At 29.9% G+C, this 4,411-nt stretch overlaps 1 non-coding gene across 1 annotated transcript; it reads left to right on the forward strand.

Moving 5' to 3' along the window:
• The first annotated feature begins 3,510 nt into the window (after positions 1-3,510).
• Trnae-uuc lies at positions 3,511-3,582 on the forward strand. Its single transcript has one exon. It is a non-coding gene; the product is annotated as a tRNA-Glu (tRNA).
• The last annotated feature ends 829 nt before the right edge of the window (positions 3,583-4,411 follow it).

The following is a 4,411-nucleotide window of genomic DNA, read 5'->3' on the forward strand; positions in this document are numbered from 1 at the left end:
GAACTAATGCGGGAATTCATAAAACCGAACGGGCAACACTGTTACGTTTTCCGCCTTCGAATTAATTCTCAAGCGTAGTAGTTGCTCGACGGCGCAGTATTCAAATCCTGTCCGCGAGTGAGTGTCTCGCAGTTCGAAGCCGTGTTTACAAGTGAGTGATTACAGTGATAACGTGATAACCGGTTTATATTAAATAAAAGTAAGTTGAAATTAATTCAGGAATATAAGTTAAAATAAAATAAAAAATAGAGGACAATGGAATAATAATACGTAAGCGATTAGAGTAACAACATAAGACTTGGCATTACACAGAACGTGAATTTGTCGTAGTGTTGATTTTGTTACTTAAAATAAACGTGATTTTAAAGCCTAAATTGTTATAATTATAAAATAAGTACCTTATATAAATATTAACTCAAATTATACAGTATTGTGACTCAGAGACTCTTGAAGATTTCATCTTTGACAGAAACAATGGTTTCTTTTCAAAATACTTATCATTTACGCGGATTAAGTAAATAAAATTTTAAACGATAATTCATTTTCAGGTGATTTTATCGTGATTCAAACTTAAAATATGGCGGAGGTGAATAATTCACAGGCTGCAGAAAGATGCGTAGAAAAACATAACACAGGTATTTTAGTTTTTCATTACTGCTACTATTACTACTACTACTATTACTCAATATGATACCCCGGTTTTATTAATTAAAAGATTAATTAGACAAGTACATTTTAATAGCGGTTTTAAGTAAGTTGCCATTAGACGTTACGACCAAACATTAGACGTTCAATAATGTTATTTAATTACAAATGATCGTTGAAAAATAAATATAAATATCCCTTTGTTAAGGAACTTTTGACTACCCGAGCGTATGTTATTACTCTTTGGTGAGGCTATATTTGAGGAGGTTGGCTGGCGGGGCTATGGGTGGGTGGGTGATCGTTTGACGCGAGACTGATTGTTTTCATTCCTAAAAAAATGGAGTCAAACTTTAAATGTACAAATACGAATTCTGTGTGGACAAAATCCAGTACTCATAGTCTTATGTACGACATAATTAATATAATATTGCTTAAACTCAAACTCAAACTCAAATATATATTCTGACATAGAATAGCTATATTCTATGTCATAATAATATATAATCATTATTATTACACTTGTTTAGGGTATAAACACTCTCGTCCTTCTGCACGTATAGAAGCAATGGTTTTTTCTCTTAAACAATTGCACGAAAGGGCTCGCTATAAAAAAGAAAATACATATGTGTATTTATTAAGTCTAAGTTGCAAAGCATAAAAGATTTAAGTAAAAAAGAATGACGATCTTTTGGGACGCTAATATAAAACTTATTTTATTAATTTTCTAAATATATCTATTCGTTAAATTTAATTATTACACTTATGTAAACATGTTTGATTAATTTACAAGCTTTTATCTAATATCACTTTTGTTATTTATGTGCAACTGAGTTTTAGTCCTGATCCAATCAAACGATTAAGTTGATATTTTGCTCCCGCTTGGTTCTGATGATAGTATAATCTAGTGATAGAGTATATCTCATGGCTTATCATTATGCATTCACGTCGTAGGTGAGGTTGCACGTTTTCTTGGTATTTTAGTTATAAAAAGCTAGAATATACATGTATATGATATACTATATATACATTCAAAAAATATTGCAAAACCTTTTTTTATATTAAAATATGCCAAATTAAGGACTAGAGCATTTTTAATATTTCTAATAGTTTTTTTAAGCATTGAAATGATTTTGTACAAGTTGTATTTATTTGAGTAACATGTCAAACAAACGAGTAGAAATTTTATAGAAAATCTCGTTTCATTTTACACAACTACCTTCAAAAGCAAAAGACAAAAATCCCTGGTTTATGGGACTTTCATATTATGATATTTTTTGGTAAAAGGGTTGAGCAGGCCACATTTATGCTTTACATTATGTGTATTTAAATGTCAATGTTATTGAAAATAGTTGTCTGTCCCTTAAAATAATATTAATTGATTAGAATTAAATATATCCTCTAACTTTAAAAAGAAAATACTTGTTAATCGACTTCAATAGTATATAGCAATAATATAACCTTCGCGGTGGATTTGCTGGCATTTATTGAAGAGTTCCGTTGTCTGACTCCGAAACTCATCATCTGATCTTTACGAAATATAAATGGGACAATTTCAGGATAAATCTCACTCGAATAAAGTTTCTCAAAACTCGAAATTTCAAAAAACCCTTACATTGCCTATGCGCCACCAACCATGCTAAGATGTTTTTGACCAAAGTTACACTGGCACACACACCTTTCAAATCGGAACACAGCAATGCTAAATATTGTTGTTTGGTGGTAGAATATCAGATATTTTTTATTCGGACTTGCACAAAGCGCTACCACTAAGTCTATTAAACCCAGTTAAACAAACGAATAAAAAAAATAATCCGTGTAGGCGGATTACGTCTTGTATGAGCACAGTATGGATGAAGAGATGAAATGATTCAGTATCTACAAATTTTATTTTTCTCTTTATTACGTGTTTTTTTTTACTTCAAAAATATAATTTATATTTGATATTTTATATCAAGATTCGCACACAAAGGTATACCTGTAACTGTATTTTTTAAAGTTGTAATAATTTATTAATAGCAGCGGCTGCGCCCGCATATTGTTAAGAAAGAAGAATTTGCCCGTTTTCAAGGCGAAACTAATCCCATAAACGTGTATACATTTACATGTATATATTTATTTGTCTTGGTGTGCTAAAACTAATGACGAAAGGGTCCGATGGGATGATATTAAGTGTAGCACCCTCATTAAAATCAAAATATCTTAGCTCAACTCTTAATTACAAGACAAGAGTCTCCATCTTATTTCAAGGTTTTATGTTTTTTAGTTTATGCTGTCCCTAGTTTATCAGTCAATCACATTGAGGTTTAGTAATTTGTATGTAAAATTTATTTGAAAGTATACTTGTAATCATAATTATAAGAAATATTAATATTTATCGTCTTCAAATAAAGTGAAACGTGAAAATTACAGTCACGTGAAACACAACAACTTTATCCAATTTTTGGGACCTTTATTTGTTAAGCAGTATCAACCCCAGTCTGTCTCTAAAGAACCTCTAAAGAAGCACTCAAGTATTTCCTCGCACGTGACAATATATACGTAAGCCAAAGCTTCATGCGCGTTGTAAAAAATCAATTATTAACAAACTTTATCTATCAAAATTATTTTAAATACATAGCAAAGTAACATTTAGCACGTGTAATAGATTACATTGCTGAATATTTGATTAGAAATCTATAATTTGGAATTTTGAATTATAAATTAAATTATAAAAAATCTTTGTAATGTTGATGAATTAAGTAAAACATAGACATGTTTTTCTAATTAATGTTCCATTGATATATGGTTTATGTAAAAATAAAGTAATATATTCATTAATTAATTTGAAAGACGTTTATGATTACAATTTTCGACCGTTATAACGTCTCCCGTATGGTCTAGTGGCTAGGATACCTGGCTTTCACCCAGGAGGCTCGGGTTCGATTCCCGGTACGGGAATACCTTTTTTTTGTATATATTTAAATTCATTTACAGTATTATATATAAATATTATAGTAAATATTGTATTGAAATAGTAAGTACTGTATTGAATTTATTAAATGTACATATAATTATTAGAGTAACATATCATTTCAATGTTACATCTTCAAAGTCGCGTGGGGGCATTGACCAATTAGCTTTATGGAGACAAATGTCTTTAACTGCAATTAGTTAAGTTACCAAGAACTCTTATATCAGGGTTAACAGGAATGCCCTAGTTTATAAAAGTATAAATTTATCCGTCAGGGCGCTTCCATTGTAACGGATTTATACTTTCCATTATCAGCGTCGTGTGATACTTATAAATGTATTATTTATAAACAACGTCTCATGAGAAGTTACTTACTACGGTTACTTTTAGATATAGCAATTCTGTGGCATTATAAAAATCAAAAATCGAAATAAAATTATTTATACAATATTAAGCACTAAACTTGATTATTGTATAAAGAATTGTCAAAAATCTACTCCTCAATCAATGATTCGAAAAGAAATACGTAAGACCTGAGTAGAACCGGTGAAATCAATATTTTTTGTTTACAATAATTATTATTTATTATATGCAACGACCGGGGGAAGCGAAACGATCGAAATCTATCTACAATTAAAAGTGAAAAGTGTATGCTAACAAGACATACGTCATTTGTTATGATACATTGTTTTGTTTCTAAAACTTTAGGATTAAATGATTACAAAATAGTCAATAAATTTTACACGCAGTGTACAATGCAATGTTTGATCAGTGACCTTCATGTAATAAAAATATTCAAAATAATAATGTTTTAAA

Source organism: Vanessa atalanta, chromosome 11 (genome assembly GCF_905147765.1).
Source record: "Vanessa atalanta chromosome 11, ilVanAtal1.2, whole genome shotgun sequence".
Lineage (NCBI taxonomy): Eukaryota > Metazoa > Arthropoda > Insecta > Lepidoptera > Nymphalidae > Vanessa > Vanessa atalanta.